Below are 17,093 nucleotides of genomic sequence, written 5' to 3' on the forward strand. Positions count from 1 at the left end.
TAATTGTAGATTTATGTCACTACATTAGATTGATCCTAATTAGAATGTACAGATTTTGTGCACGGATCTCCTCCATTACCCGCATCTGTCTTTTTATAATATATATAGACATTTTATATATATATATATATATATATATATATATATTCATGTCTTTGTCCATATGAAATATTGGATGAAATGAGGATGTTTGCATACTTCCACAATGTAAAAAAAACCTAACTCTTTGATCTGGTGCATTTTAAGAGTTTTTAATTAAATGTTATGAATGTTTCACAGCTTGTACAGTGTTTGTTCATATAGTGTTGCGGGTTTTACTCTTCACATGAGGGTGTTTTTTAAGCTTTGAGCTGGAAAAGCTGCTAACCAGGTTTGAACATTCAACCAAACAGATCTTCCATAAGATCATTCTTTTATCTGTTCAGTTTTCACGTATGAACAGGAAGTACTATCCCACAGGAAGGTCACTGCCGTTCTCCAAATCTTTCCAGGTGGCAGATGACCTTGCTCTACTATGCTGTGTCCTCATTCTGAGTCGTACATCTTTTTCATTGTTTCGGCCAGCTGGTGGTTTGCCTGTTACCTCGCACATGATACCTTTTGTGTTAATTTTATTTTCAGCCCACAGTTTTTCTTAACCTATTGGCAATTTTTGTTTGAATCAGGGAGGCAGTGTCAAAAGTGAAATATTTCATTTTTTCCCCCAACTTCTTACGCATGTTTAAGGGCTCAGTGAGTGTGAATCCTCAAGGGGCACTCCAGCTTTTGAGGCCTAAACCCTAGACATCAGTTATGTCATTGTTTGGTTCTAATTTTTTTGAACTCCAAAGGAACTTGCGTACTGGTGTCACATTATTTACACTCATCCAAAGCAAATGTTGGACCGCCCCCACCCCCCTCTCCCCCAGCAGCAGTAAGACTAGTACTGTTAAGCAGCCTTGATCACACGATGTGAATCATTTGCTTTATCAGTTGCTGTAGTCAATATGTATTCACGTAACTGGGGTATGTGGGTGTGTGAGGCTTATATGTTGGGCATATAAAGATTTCCACTTTGGACTGATGTGACAAATGCAGCCTATTTGAACATCTACTTCCCTCACCATTGTAAAATGTGGTAGAACCAACCGGTCAGTTAAGGAACAGAGTGATTGGTTTCACCCAAGTGGGAGATGGTGCTGAGAAGTTACCAAGGCTCTGAGTGACATTTCTCATCTTCCTTGTGGAAAAATTGGAAATCGATTTATTTTTCCTTGAGGTTCCTCAAGCAAATTGTTAATTCAGCAGACATCTTTAAAGAAAACATGCCAAGCATCGCAACAAAGCAATGATGCTGGCTGGGATTACGAGACTATCTCGTAACTTCAAGAGATTTTCTCTGCCTTCTTACAAGCTCCAACTCGAGAGCACTTGGCAGCACCCAAGCTGGTCTGTTTAATGTTCCTTAAGCTCCAAAGAACTTCTGCACATTTAAGTCTTGCCTTGCCAATTGTTGAAATTATGTTAAGTTCCTGTCTCTTTAGCTCTGATAAATCGAAAATGCAACTTCCTATCTCAAACATTCTGTCCTTATCTTTGTTTTCCTTTTTTGCTTCTACTTCAACGTTAGATTTTTAAAAAAAGTCAGGATGGGCAGAAAATTAAAACTCTTTCTCCTTTGTATACTTGAATCTTAACAGCTAAATAAGAAGCACATTGCTGTGCCAGCCACAAAGAAACATGCGTTCATTTATATTGTTATTCATTGGAACCTTCCAAAGTGCTTTACAGCCAATGAAATATGTCAAATATAGTCACTGTTGTAATGTAGTAAATATGGCAGCCAAATTGTGCACAGCAGGGACACACGAACTGCAATTAGATCATTTGTTTTTCCTGAAGTTGATTCAGGGATAAATATTGGCCAAAGCGCTGTGGAAATCTCAGCTGTTTGTTGAACAACTCCACGGCACCAAGAACTGTTCTGGTTGGTCTGCATAGCAACACATGCATTCAAAAGTAATGTTGAGCGATTTTAAGCACACCATGACCTGGTGAATTATTTCTCCCTTTCCATTGTAACCAATATCTTCTCTTCAGCCAGGAACATAAATAAGCAATGTCCATAGCAAGTCCCAAGTGTTTTGGGTGCATTACATGATCACTTTAGCACTAGTGTGAATACTTTTTGTTTTGTATCTTTTTCTGAACTTCAGTAGTTATATATCACAACAGAGTCTCACTGCATTTCACCCTGGTATCAGTTAGACCCTGACTCTACACCATGGCTGCAATTACACAATCACTGTGCAGTAAGTGCTAATGCTCAACAGCTATCATACCACCTCCTCATAGGGTCTGTTTCTTTAACACGGGTGCAAGTCTTTATTGAAATCATCAAAGCAGACACTGGGAAATTCCATATAACTTTGATTGATCTTGTATGTTTGGCACAGAAACTCAGACATGCAAATCAAAGGAATCCAAGGTGATACCGAGCAGTGACATTGGAAGGAATGCAAGTTGAAACTTGGTAGCCTTAAATCATTTTCATTTCTAAAGCACCATTTTTGTTGGTCTTAACCTTGCTCCTTATTTTAGATTCTATATTCTTTATTATTCTCATTGAGTTGCAACTACTGTTAAGATTGTCTTTACTATTATGCTTTCTGCGTTTGCTGGTTACTTTATACTGAATTACTCTATTCCCACAATAGATGTTTCTCCCATGTCAGAATGTTGACCAAATTTATTTAGCATTAAGCAATTGAATAAATAATTACTTCACTGATAGTTGTACATTGCTCCTTGGGGGAAAAATAAAAGTTGACATGCAAAGTTCTCTAAAATTTTGAAAATAGATAAATAAAGCCAATAAAATGGCTTTTTATATCATACATTAGAAGCAGCATACAGAAGCAAAGACTTGATTCTGGCTAGAATATTGTATGCAGCTTCAGGACCTCCTTATAGAACGGAAGCGTACAATACAGATTTAGTAGCACCATATGAGCAGAGAATCTCATTAAAAGTAATTTTAAACGCTGGGGTTATTTACATTAGAAGAGATGATTTTTTTTTTTTTAAATTAGATTACCCAATTTTTTTTCCCATTAAGGAGCAATTTAACATGACCAATTCACCTACCCTGCACATTGGGTTGAAGTGAGACCCATGCAGACATGGGTCGAATGTGCAAACTCCGCACGCACAGTGACCCAGGGCCAGGTTCAAACCTTGGCACTGTGAGGCAGCAGTGCTAACCGCTGCGCCACCTTGCCATCTTGTTTGGAGAAGATTAAATAGATATTATAAAATTAGAACTTTATTATCTCGCGACTGGGGAGAGGTTACTGCCCGTGGATGGAGTTTCAGAAGCCGTCAACTTATAATTTTAGGAATAAGCAGAGATAAATAAGATAAAATGAGCATTGGATATGTTTGGCACAGGGTGTGGTTGGGGCAATGGTTACTAATATAGCATCCTCGTTCTCCACGGGTGTTAATCATGGATCAAGCTATGCTATTACATTGGGCCCCAAGGTCTACATCGGCTACTACAGGGATTGAACCCACCCTGTTGACGGTATCTTGCACCACTGGTCAAGTGAGCTCCCGCAATGGCAGGTACACCTTTTAAAATGAAATGTGCATGAGTAGTTAAACCAAAGAAAAAGATGGTGACACTAGGGAGAGCGTGGAGCAGTTGGATCAATCTTGGGAATCAACAGTGAAAGAGTTGGACAATTCAGAAAAACGGCCTGTGCTGTAAAATTTGATGTTCCAATGCATCTATTTCAACGCTGATTTTATCCTCCCTTCAATGGTCTCCTTGGAGTTTAACAACATTATAGATGTGCATAACTGAATTAAGTAACATAATATTGTTTGAATTATGTGGCTTGCTTCCTCTCTCAAGCTTGTTACCTTTCAAGGCTTTGTTGAATTGCTACCAATGATTATCCCAAAGAAGGCTGGGGTCACGGACTTGATCCATAGCTTTGGCACTGACTGAGTTTGGGATGAAAATTCTGCTTGCCAGCTCAGAGTCATGCTACATCGCAGCTGTATGGAAGGAGGGTCTCCCCAGCCCAATGACAGGCTGTGACAGTTGCAGGTGGGCAGTTACTGCAGCAGCAGCTGAATTTGCAATGAGCCTCAAGCCACTTAAAGGCTGCAATGTCTTCATATGTGCATGGCATGTGTGTGATGATGTCATTAATCTTGGGTGTCAATTTCTCTTTAAAATATGTAACATTTTTGGTAATTAAAAGTAAAATATTTTGCAATAAACAACAAGTGACCATGATTAATAAAATAAGTTCACATCCAGCGACCTACCTGTTATAGTAAAGATTTTTGACTTGATTTTGTTTTACAGTTTAAAAAGGCTGTTAAAGAATGTTGTCTTTGTGGGATCTGAACAGAGGTTTGTCTTTCTAAGAGATTAAGCACTTGAGGAATAGAAGCTTTACCTCGTCTACCTAAACATCCACCCATCCCCACGGTTGTCTATGCTCCATTTCTCAGATCAGTGGGCCCGACTCCCATCCTTTTAAGGTGGTGAGGCAGGTCCAGTGAAGTGGGAAATTTCTCAACTCTGAGCCCTAGTTGTATGGTCCACCAAATAATAAATGTGGAGCCACCTATGGTCTCGGCTAGGACTTTTGCTTTAAAAGTATGCACTTATTGAAAGAGAGGGTCAAACTTTCAGGGGCGAGCCTGACATTTACTCAAGTACACACCATCTTTGGATAGGTATGAAGTCCCGCCACTGTAATTTTGGTAATGTCAAGTCATTATTTGTTCTTTCCAAGCCAAATGTTGGGCCAATTGTCAAGTGTCTCTCTTTAAATATATAATTTGCATGCATTACAAATAAACCTGGACAACTGAGTTGCATCACATCAAACAGCTAGAAACATTCCAAGTTCTCTGTCGGAGATCTATTTGCAACAGCAGGGCAAAATCTACATCTCCCAGCGTCTTGCAAAGTGTTCCGTACCTGGCAGTGAGAGCAATATCATTCCGGCTCGACTTTACTGGGTTGATAATGTGGTTTACGTGGAGGATTACCCATATACCAACGGCAGTATGCTGCAGCCAGCAATCAACAGGGTATCGCAAACTTGGATATCTGAAAGCCAACCTCCGAGCTTGCAAGCTGGACCCCAACACATGGGAAGAGAACCTTGCACACACCCAAATGGAGGAGTACCTGCCATCAAGCAAATTACTTTTTTTACACATTCAAGAAGTCAGGTGTGTTCAGGACAAGTGAGCACCGAGTAAACGCAATCGCTCCACCTATCCTTTCAACATGGGTGGTACAGTGGTTAGCACTACTCCAGGGACCCGGGTTCTATTCCCGGGTATATCCTCCCCTTGTTGATGAGGGTCTCCTTTGGGTGCTTCGGTTTCCTCCTGCAGTCGAAAGTTGTGCGGGTTAGGTGGATTGGTCATGCTAATTTTTTCTTTTGTGTCCAGGGGTGTGCAGGCTAGGTAATGGGGTTGACGGGAGAGTAGTCATGAGTAGTGTGCTCTTTTGGAGAGTTGGTGCAGGCCTGATGGGCTGAATGGCCTTCTGCACTTTTGGGATTCTATGATTCTTCTATGAACACTGACTTCATAAGCAATATTTTCAATCGGTTATACAAATTGAGACTTGGCCGAAGTTCACGTGAAATAAATCAACCTACTAAACTGATGTTTTGTTTTTTTAATTTGCTGAACACTTGTGTCGACCACCAGGAGTATCCATCATGCAGTATAATGTGGATAAATGTGTGGTTATCCACTTCAGTAGCAAAAATAGGAAGGCAGATTATTATTTGAATGGATATAAATTGAGAGTGGTGGATGCTCAGCGAGACCTTGGTGTCTTGTGCATTGGTCGCTGAAAGTAAGCGCGCAGGTATAGCAGACAGTAAAGAAGACAAATGGTATGTTGCCGTTCATAGCGAGAGAATTGAAGTATAGGAATAAGGGTGTTTTACTGCAATTGTATAGGCCGTTGGTTTAGCCTCTCGTAGTGTATTGTGTTCAGTTTTGGTGTCCTTATCTGAGGAAGGATATTCTTGCTATGGAGGGATGCAGCAACGGTTTTCCAAGCTCATTCCTGGGATGATGGGACTGTCATATGAGGAGAGACGAAATTGGATTGGATTTGTTTATTGTCACGTGTACCGAGGTACAGTGCAAAGTATTTTTCTGCGAGCAGCTCAACAGTTCATTACGCACATGAGAAGAAAAGGGAATAAAAGAAAATACATAATAGGAAAACACAACATATACAATGTAACTACATAAGCACTGGCATCGGATGAAGCATACAGGGTGTAGTAATGAAATCAGTCCATAAGAGGGTCATTTAAGAGTCTGGTGACAGTGGGGAAGAAGCTGTTTTTGAGTCTGTTCGTGCGTGTTCTTAGACTTTTGTATCGCCTGCCCGATGGAAGAAGTTGGAAGAGTGAGTAAGCTGGGTGGGAGGGATCTTTGATTATACTGCCCGCTTAGGATAATCAGTTAGGATTATATTAATTGGAGTATAGAAGAGTGAGAGCGATTTCTTACAAACTTATAAAATTCTAACCGGATTAGTCAGGGTAGATTTCAGAAAGAATGTTCCCAATGGTGGGGTAGTTCAGAACTAGGGGTCATAATTTGAGGATATGGGATAAACCTTTTAGGACTGAGGTGAGGAGAAATTTCTTCATCCAGGGAGTGGTGAATCTGTGGAATTCACTGCCACAGAAAGTATTTGATGCCAAAACGTTGAGTAATTTTAAGAGAATTCAGGGCAGCACGGTGGTGCAGTGGTTAGCACTGCTGCCTCAAGGGGCGAGGTGCCAGGTTTGATCCCGGCTCTGGGTCACTGTCCGTGTGGAATTCACCCCATGTTTGCGTGGGTTTCGCCCCCAAAGATGTGCGGGGTAGGTGGATTGGGCATGCTATATTGCCCCTTAATTGGAAAAAATGAACTGGATACTTTAAATTTATTTTTTTTAAAAGAAGAAATTCAATATAGCTCTTGGGGCTCAAAAGGGATATTATGGGGGATGGGGGGTGGGGGTGGAGGTGGGATCCGTTAGCATCTGTGGAGGGAGAGAAACAAGAGTTTAATGTTTCGAATCCAATTATGACCCTCGCTTTCTTTCCTTAACATTAATACAATCCTACGGGAGATGTTTAAGGAGGGACCGCAGGCATGTAGCACCATCCATCGGCACCATTCAAACTTCATGGGTGGCACAGTGGTTAGCACTGCTGCTTCACCGCACCAGGGATCCAGGGGTGGGATTCTGTCATCCTGAGGCTAAGTGTTGACGCCATTGGAAACGTCGGCGCGTTTCTTGATGGCGTCAACAGGGCCTCAGGATTAGCAATTCTGGCCCCTACAGAGGGCCAGCATGGCACTGGAGCAATCCACGCCACTCCAGCTGCTGATCCTGGCGTGAACTGGTGCCGCAGTGATGCAACATGGCGCAGGGCTACAGGGGCCGGTGTGGGAGACAGGAGGCCCCCTGCCAGAGAGGCCGGCCTGCCGATCAGTGGGCCCCGATCACGGGCCAGGCCATATCGGAGGCCCCCCCCCTGGGGTCGGACCCCCACAGGCCGCCTTCTGACCCTTTCACCTGAGTTCCCGCCGGCTGAGAGCAGGTGTGGACGCCACCGGCGGGATTCGGATTTTTTATGATGGCCGTTCGGCCCATCCCACGCCGAGAATCGGCGGGGGTGCCACGTAGAGCAGCCCCTGACCGGTGCCGCGCCAACCACGCTGGCACGCTTTGCGGAGAATCGCATGGCGCGTTTCGCGCCGGTCGCGGGGATTCTCCTGCCCGGCCCTGGGCTGAGAACCCTAGGTTCAATACTGGTCTTGGGTGACTTTTTAAAAAAATATTTTTTATTCTCCTTTTTCACATTTTCTCCCAAATTTACAATAACCAACAACAAACAATAATCAGTAACAAATATATCAACCCCCATATCAATAACAACCATCCCATCCTCCCACCAAACCCCAAACATTAGCCCACATGTTCACATAAACAAATGACAAAAAGGAATCCGGAATCACCCCTAGTCACCATCAACACACACAGCCCCCTCCCCCCAACCCTCCCACCGCCCCCCCCCCCCCCCCCCCCCAACTAATGTTCGATGTTATCCAGTTCTTGAAAGTGCATGATGAATAATGCCCATGAATTGTAGAACCCCTCCATCCTTCCCGTCAGTTCAAACTTAACCTTCTCAACATAAGTCGCCCCACCACGCCAGGGCACAGGGTGGAGAGGCTGCTCTCCATCCCATCAGGATCCGCCTTCGGGCGATCAATGAGGCGAAGGTTACAACACCTGCCTCCGCACCCGTTTCCAACACTAGCTGCTCCGACACCCTGAATATGGCCACCCGGAGGCCCGGGTCCAGTTTCACATGCACCACTTTAGGAATTAGCCTAAAAAAAAACTTCCAATAACCCTCTAACTTTGGACAGGACCAAAACATATGAATGTGTTTAGCCCCCCCGCAACGTTCACGCACATCTTCTAGTCCTTCAAAGAATCGGCTCATCCTCGCCCTCGTGAGGTGTGCTCTGTATACCACCTTCAGCTGTATCAGCCTCAACCTCACACACGAGGTGGCGGCATTCACTCTCCGGAGCACCTCACACCAGAATCCCTTCTCCATATCCTCTCCCAACTCTTTCTCCCAATTTGCTTTGATCCCTTCCAGTGGTGCCTTCTCCTCTTCCAAAATAGCTCCGTACACCGCTGACACTACCCCCTTCTCCAGTCCCCCTGTCATCAGCACCTCCTCCAGCAATGTGGAGGCCGGCTCCACTGGGAAGCTCTGCATCTCCTGTCTGACAAAATCTTGAACCTGCATGCATCTAAACATTTCCCCCTGCTCCAGCCCATACTTCGCTTCCAGCTCCTTCAGCCCTGCAAACCGACCCCTAAGAAACAATTCTTTTAGTGTCTATATCCCCTTCTCCTCCCATTTCCGAAAATTTCCATCCCATCTCCCTGGCTCAAATCTGTGGTTCCCCCAAATCGGCATTTCCCTTGACCCTGCCCCCAACCCGAAGTGTTGGCGAAACTGCCTCCAAATTCTCACTGAAGCTATTATTACCGGACTCCCTGAGTACTTCCCTGGGACTATAGGGGGCGGCACTGTGCTTTCCATCCCGACCCCCTGCACAAACGCTCCTCCATTCTGACCCACTGGGAATCAACCCCTCTGACCCAGCTCCGCACCTTCTCCACATTCGCCGCCCAGGAGTAATACATCAGGTTCGGAAGACCTAAACCCCCTGCCTGCATTCCCCTCTGTAACAGCACCTTTCTAACTCTGGCCACCTTCCCTCCCCAAATGAATGATATAATCCTTCCCTCAATCTCTCTAAAAAATGCCTTTGGCAGGAAAATCGACAGGCATTGAAAAATAAACAGAAATCGTGGCAACACGTTCATTTTAACCGCCTGTACCCGACCCGCCAGTGACAGAGGGAGACTATCCCACCTTGCCAGATCAGCTTTCACTCTCCCCACCAAACTATAAATGTTGTACCTGCGGAGCCCCCCGCCCCCCACTCCCGGGCAACCGGCACCCCCAGGTACCTGAAGTGAGTCCCTGCCCTACGGAATGGCAGCCCCCCCCACCCCTGCCCCCACCCCCGGCCGAGACATTACAAAATACTCACTCTCGTCTAGATTTAGTTTGTACCCTGAGAAAGACCAAAACACTCCAAGCAGCTCCAATATTCCCCCTATCGACACACTCGGTTCCGATACCTATAACAGCAAATCATCGGCATATAAGGACACCCTATGCTCTATCCGGCCCCGCACTATTCCTTTCCATACCCCCAAACTTCTTAATGTGATGGCCAACGGCTCAATCACGAGTGCAAACAGCAGGGGGGACATAGGACACCCCTGCCAAGTCCCACGGTGGAGAGAAAAGTATCTCGAGCTGACGTTGTTTGTACGGACACTCGCCCTCGGCTCCTTATATAGTAGCTTCATCCAGTTCACAAATCTTGGTCCAATCCCAAACCGCTCGAGAACTGCCATCAGGTACCCCCATTCTACCCGGTCAAACGCCTTCTCAGCGTCCAGTGCCACAACCACCTGTTTCCTTCCCCTCTGCCGGTGCCATAACGATGTTCAATACCCTTCTAATGTTTGAAAAGAGCTGCCTCCCTCTCACGAACCCCGTCAGTACCTTCGCCAATACTTCTGCGTCCACATTCAGAAGCGATATGGGCCTATACGACCCACACTCCATCGGATCCTTATTTTTTTCTAGCAACAGGGAAATCGATGCCAGCCCCAAAGTTTGTGGCAACACCCGCTTCCCTATCGCCTCTTCAAACATCTCCACCATCAGGGGTGCCAGCTTATCCTTGAATTTTTTGTAATATTCCACCGGAAACCCATCCGGCCCCGCCACTTTCCCCGACTGCATCCTCCCAATCGCATCCTTTATCTCCTGCTCCACTATCGCTCCTTCAAATGTAGCCTTGTCCCCCTCCCCTCACCTCGGCTACTCCAACCCATCTAGAAATTCCTGCATCTCACAGTCTCCCCCCGGTGGTTCTTGATGCGACCATCAATTCACACGAGACACAGAGTTGAAGTGAACAGTGGCTTTAATCAACTAGAACAGTGCCTGCCTGCGACTGCTCTGCACTGAGAGCCGCCTACAGGACAGCTGCTCTATATACCTCCCCTCAAGGGGCCGGAGCCAGGGGTGGAGCCCACAAGGGCACCAACATGATACAAGCGGTGTAATACAGTACAATGGTCCATAGGTGGAGCCCACATGGGCAACAGCATAGTACAATGTAAACAGTGGTGAATGGTTACCATAATATGGTCACCACATTCACCCCCTGATAAAAAATTGAAGTCCGGCGGGGTGAAGGGCTCACAGGTTGAGTCTGTCCGGTGCCCTGATTGTGCGCTGCGATCGCCTGAGCTCTGATTTTGCAGCGGGCACGGATGTCAAACTCGTCGATGCGGGCACAGGTGTGGACTCCGGGAGCATGTCTTCTGGAGCTTCATCCCTGTAGGTCAGCGATGGGGGAAGGAGGTATAGGAGGGGGTGTGGAAGCCATGTAGGGGCAGGGGCGCTGTTCGGTGTAGGTTGGGGGGGCGGGGGTAGGTGAAGGTAGGTGATCTTGCGGGTGCCAGGTCCCGGAGGGAGACCGTAACTTGTCGGCAGTCGGGGTGCGCTACGTATGCATACTGGGGGTTGGCGTGAAGGAGCTGGACCCTCTTGACCAGGGGGTCGGACGTATGGCTCCTCACATGTTTCCGGAGTAGTACGGGCCCCGGTGTCTTCAGCCAGGACGGAGGCAAGACCCCGGAGGTGGATTTCCTAGGGAAAACAAATAGGCGGTCATGAGGGGTCTCGTTCGTGGCTGTGCAACAAAGTAACCTAATGGAGTGGAGCGCGTCGGGGAGGACCTCCTGCCAGTGGGAAGTTGTGAGATTCCTAGACGCAGGGCCAGGAGGACGGCCTTCCATACCGTCGCGTTCTCCCTCTCCACCTGTCTGTTTCCCTGGGGGTTGTAACTGGTAGTCCTGCTCAAGGCGATGCCCTTGCTGAGCAGGTACTGACGCAGTTCGTCGCTCATAAACGAGGAGACCCGGTCACTGTGGACTTAAGTGGGGAAACCGAACAAGGTGAAGATACTATGTAGGGCACAGTGGCTGCGGTCATGTCGGGGCAAGGGATTGCAAAGGGGAAGTGGGAGTACTCATCAACGACGTTGAGGAAATACAGTGTTGTGGTTGATAGAGGGGAGGGGCCCTTTGAAGTCGATACTGAGGCGCTCGGAGGGCCGGGATGCCTTCACCAGATGGGCCTTATCCGGTCGATAGAAGTGTGGCTTGCACTCCGCGCAGATTTGGCAGTCCCTGGTCATGGCCCTGACCTCCTCGGTACAGTAGGGCAGGTTGCGGGCCTTGATGTAATGGATAAGCCGGGTGACCCCCGGGTGGCAGAGGTCATCGTGGATAGCCCGGAGTCAGTCATCTTGCGCGCTGGCGCATGTGCTGCGGGACAGGGCATCTGGGGGCTCGTTGAGCTTCCCAGGACGATGCACTTTATCGTAATTATAGGTGGAGAGTTCGATCCTCCACCTCAAGATTTTATCATTCTTGATCTTGCCCCGCTGTGTATTGTCGAACATGAAGGCTACCGACCGTTGGTCGGTGACGAGGGTCAACCTCCTACCAGCGAGGTAGTGTCTCCAGTGCCGCACGGCTTCCACGATGGCTTGAGCTTTTTCGACTGAGGAGTGTCGAATTTCGGAGGCATTGAGGGAGAAAAATGCTACTGGCCTGCCTGCCTGATTAAGGGTGGCAGCGAGGGCGACCTCTGATGCGTCGCTCTCCACCTGGAAGGGGGTGGACTCGTCCATCGCACGCATCGCGGCTTTTGCTGAAGGCCAGGTGGGCCTCAGCCGCCAGCGGGAAGATGGTAGCTTTGATCAGTGGGCGGGCTTTATCCGCATAATTGGGGACCCACTGGGCATACTAGGAAAAGAACCCGAGGCACCTTGGGGCAGTGGGGAAGGAGGAGTTGCAGAAGGGGCCACATACGGTCGGGGTCAGGCCCTAGAACTCCGTTTTCCACGACATAGCCGAGGATGGCTAGTCTGGTTGTGCGGAAAATGCATTTCTCCTTGTTATAAGTGAGGTTGAGGGCTTGGGCGGTTTGGAGAATCTTCTGAAGGTTGGCGTTGTGGTCCTGCTGGTCATGGCCGCAGATGGTGACGTCGTCCAAGTACGGAAATGTGGCCCGCAGCCCGTACTGGTTCACCATTCGGTCCATCGTTCTTTGAAAGACCGAGACCCCGTTGATGACGCTGAAGGGGACCCGGAGGAAGTGGAAGAGGCAGCCGTCTGCCTCAAAGGCCGTGTAGTGGCGGTCCTCCGGGCGGATTGGGAGCTGGTGGTATGCAGACTTCAGATCTACCGTGGAGAACACCCGGTAGTGTGCAATCTGATTAACCATGTCCGCTATCCGGGGAAGGGGGTACGCATCAAGGTGCATATACTGGTTCATGGTTTGGCTGTAATCTACAACCATCCGGTTCTTTTCCCCGGTCCTGACGACCACCACCTGGGCTCTCCAGGGGCTGTTACTGGCCTCGATGTTCCCTTCCCGCAAGAGCCGCTTGACCTTGGACTTGATAAAAGTCCTGTCCTGGATACTGTACCGCCTGCTCCCGGTGGCGACGGGTTTACAGTCGGTGGTGAGATTCGCGAATAGCGGGGAAGGGTCGACCTTCAGGGTTGCGAGGCTACAAACGATGAGGGGGGGTAGGGGCCCACCGAGCTTTAGGGTCAGGCTCCTGCGGTTGCACTGGAAGTCCAGTCCCAACAGAAGAGGAGCGCAGAGATCGGGGAGTACATACAGTTTAAAGTTAATGTATTCAACGCCCTGTATCACGAGGTTCGCGACGGTGTACCCCCGGATCTGCACTGAGTGCGATCCGGAAGCGAGGGAGATTGTTTGGAATGTGGGGGAGATTTGGAGAGAACAGCACCTTACCGTGTCTGGGTGAATGAAGCTCTCCCTGCTCCCGGAGTCAAACAGGCAGGGCGTTTCATGCCCATTGACCCGGACGGTCATCATGGAGTTCCTGAGGTGCTTTGGGCGTGACTGGTCAAGGGTGACCGTGCCGAGTTGCGGGTAGCCGGCATGGTCAGAGGTGGTGGAGTGGTCCCAAGATGGCTGCCCCCGTCGGTCGCACGTGTCGGGCGGCAGTGAAGATGGCGGCCCCCATGAGTCGCACATGGCGGGTCGCGTGGGGGACGGCGACCAAGATGGCAGCCCCCGTGAGTTGCACGTGTTGTGTAGAGTCGAAGATGGCTGCCGCCAGGGACAACACGAGGCGGGTGACAAGTCTGAAAGGGGCGGAGCTGGCAGGCACTCTGCGGGCCTGTGAGTCTGAGAGTCGGGCCTGTGATTTGGAGGACTTGGACCTGGCCAGGCAAGCTTTGGCAAAGTGTCCTTTCTTGCCGCAGTCACTACAGTTCACGTTCCGAGCCGGGCAATGAGCAGGGCAGCCCCCCAGGATGGGTGGGCAGCCGCGCGGCACAGGCCTGGGGTACTCGCTGGTCGGGTGTCCACGAGGGGGTCGCGTGGTTGGAGGGGAAAACATTGAGGGTCTGGAACGCTACTTCTAGGGAGGTGGCTAGGTTTACCATCACTTCTAGGTTGAGGGCTCCCTTCTCGAGCAGGCACTGTCTGACGTAGTTGCACCTGACTCCAGTTCCCGGATGGCGAGTTCCATGTGTTGTGAGGCCGTGACGGCCTTGTAGTTGCAGCTTCGCGCGAGGACTTTGAGGTCGCGTAGGTACTCGTCCAGCGATTCCCCGGGGCGTTGGCGGCGAGTGGTGAGGAGATGCCGCACGAACACTTCGTTCACCGGCCTCACGTATTGGCGCTTCAGCATCTGCACATGTGGTCGCTTCCTCGAGTTGCACGGAGAGTTGATGGCTCACCCGGGCATGGAGGAGGCTCAGCTTCTGTTCGTCAGTGACAGAGGGCGGGGAGGAGGTGATGAGGTAGGCCTCGAAACATCAGAGCCAGTGTGAAAAAATCCCTTTGGCTCGTGGGTCGAGTTCCAGTCGGTCAGGTTTGAGGGCTGCTTCCATCGCGATGTTGTAGTTGATTAAATTGATGCGACCATCAATTCACGAGACAGAGAGTTGAACAGTGGCTTTAATCAACTAGAACAGTGCCTGCCTGCACTGAGAGCCGCCTACAGGACAGCTGCTCTATATACCTCCCCTCAAGGGGGCGGAGCAAGGGGCAGAGCCAACAAGTGCACCAACATGATATAAGCGGTGTAATACAGTACAATGGTCCATAGGTGGAGTCCACATGGGCAACAGCAGAGTACAATGCAATATAGTGGTGAATGGTTACCATAATACGTTCACCACAGCTCTGACCTGTACAACCTCTCATAAAATTCCTCAAAACCTTGTTAATCAGATCTGGAGCCACCACCAACTTCCCTACCCTATCCCTCACCTGAACAATTTTCCTTACCGCTGCCTCCCTCTGGAGCTGACCTGCTAACATACGCCTTATCTCCATGTTCGTAAACTGCACCCCTTGCTCACCTCAGTTGGCGCACCGCCTTCTTGGTAGATAGCCAGTCAAAGCTCGCCTGTAGTTCCTTCCTCTTTCCCAGCTCCACTGGGTCCCCATGTTCTGCATAACTCCTATCTACCTCCAACATCTCATCTATTACCCTCTGCCGCTCCAACCTCTCCTCTTTGCCACCCTGGCCTTAAACAAAGTCACCTCACCCCTCACCACAGCCTTGAGAGCCTCCCAGACAACTGCCTTCGACACCTCACCCGTGCAGTTAAAACCTACATATTCCTTAATTACCGTTTCAATTTTGTCACAGAACACTTGGTCTCCCAAAAGTCCCACATCTAATTTCCACCCTGGCCTCTGCACTACCCCCTTCTCCAGTACCATATCCACCCAATGCGGAGCATGATCTGACACTGCAATTGCCAAGTATTCCGACCCCTTAACCTCAGCCAGCAAAGCCTTCCCTACCCCAAAAAAGTCGATCCGCGAGTAGACCTGATGGACTGCTGAGAAAAATGAGTACAGCCATTCCCTCAGGTGCAGAAACCTCCAAGGGTCCACCCCTCCCATTTCCACCATTATCCCAGCCAACGCCTTTGCCCCCCCCCGATGGGACCAGCGAGCGCGGCCGTGACCTGTCCAACCTTGGCTCCTGCACCAAAATCCAGTCCCGTCGCACTATCAGTTTGTGTGTGTCCAAGTCGGGGATGGCCCCAAACACCTTCTTTGCGAATCCCACATCGTCCCAATTGGGACCATATACACTTAACAATGTCACTAACCTCCACTCCAGCGCCCCTGTCACAATCACATATCTACCCCCCTGATCTGCCACCACCTTCTCCATCTGGAAGTGTATTCTTTTGCTGACCATTTCCGCTACCCCTCAAGCCCTTCTGTCAAATCCAGAGTGAAACACCTGACTAACCCAGCCCTTTTTAAGTCTCACCTGGTCCTTCACCCTCAAGTGAGTCTCCTGCAGCATTGTTACATCGGCTTTCAAACTTTTAAGATGCGCAAGCACCTTTGACCTCTTGACCGGACCTCCTAACCCCCTTACGTTCTATGTGACTATCCTAACTGGGGGTCTCTCACCCTCCCCCCACCCTTCTTATCCACCATCATCATACCACCGAGCCCTGCCCCATGAGCCTGACCAGCTCCTATCCATTATTAACATCAAACCCTTTCCCCCCCTCCCAAAAACCCCCCTACATTTCCTCTCGAATAAACATCTCCCAACATCAATCCCTTCCTCCGCCCCCCCCCCCTTCGCTCACCTTGTAGGCCCATCGAAACTTGCTAACCAGGCTCCAATGTCCACAGCCCTCCTCTCACCTCACCTCCGTTCACTAGCCGACTTTAGGTAGCTAGCGCGGATGGCTCCCCTTGCTAAAATATACCGTCCCCTCCCACCCAGTCCCAGAGAAAGAAAAAACAAAAACAACAATCCAACCCATACAATTCACTAAAATAAGATATAACTGTCGCAACACAGAACGCTAATCAACCCAACCAATAACTTGAACTCTGTAACAATGTGAAGAGAAATAAATTACAATACACATCAGTAAAAAGAAAGTTGTAGCATTTATACATTTTCCAGCTCCCCAATCACAGTCCACAGTCTCTCTTCCAGCTCCGCTCCTCACGTCTGTCCCAAGCCTTCTGTCCTCACAAGCGTCTCAGCTGCCTCCGTGTCTCAAAATAAAAGTCTTTGGCATCACACGTCACCCTCAGCTTCGCCAGGTATACCATACCAAATCGCACCCCCTTTTTGTACAGTGCCGCCTTCACTCGCCCGAACACAGCTCGTCTTTTTGCCAACTCCACCGTCAGGTCCTGGTAGATCCGAACTCCAGCACCATCCCAATGCACCTTCTGCTTGGCCCAGCTTAACACCGTCTCCTTCATGCAGTACTTATGGAAGCAGATAATTACTGCTCTTGGCGGCTCATTCACTTTGGGCTTCAGCCTTA

Source organism: Scyliorhinus torazame, chromosome 21 (assembly GCF_047496885.1).
Source record: "Scyliorhinus torazame isolate Kashiwa2021f chromosome 21, sScyTor2.1, whole genome shotgun sequence".
In the NCBI taxonomy this organism is placed as follows: Eukaryota; Metazoa; Chordata; class Chondrichthyes; order Carcharhiniformes; family Scyliorhinidae; genus Scyliorhinus; species Scyliorhinus torazame.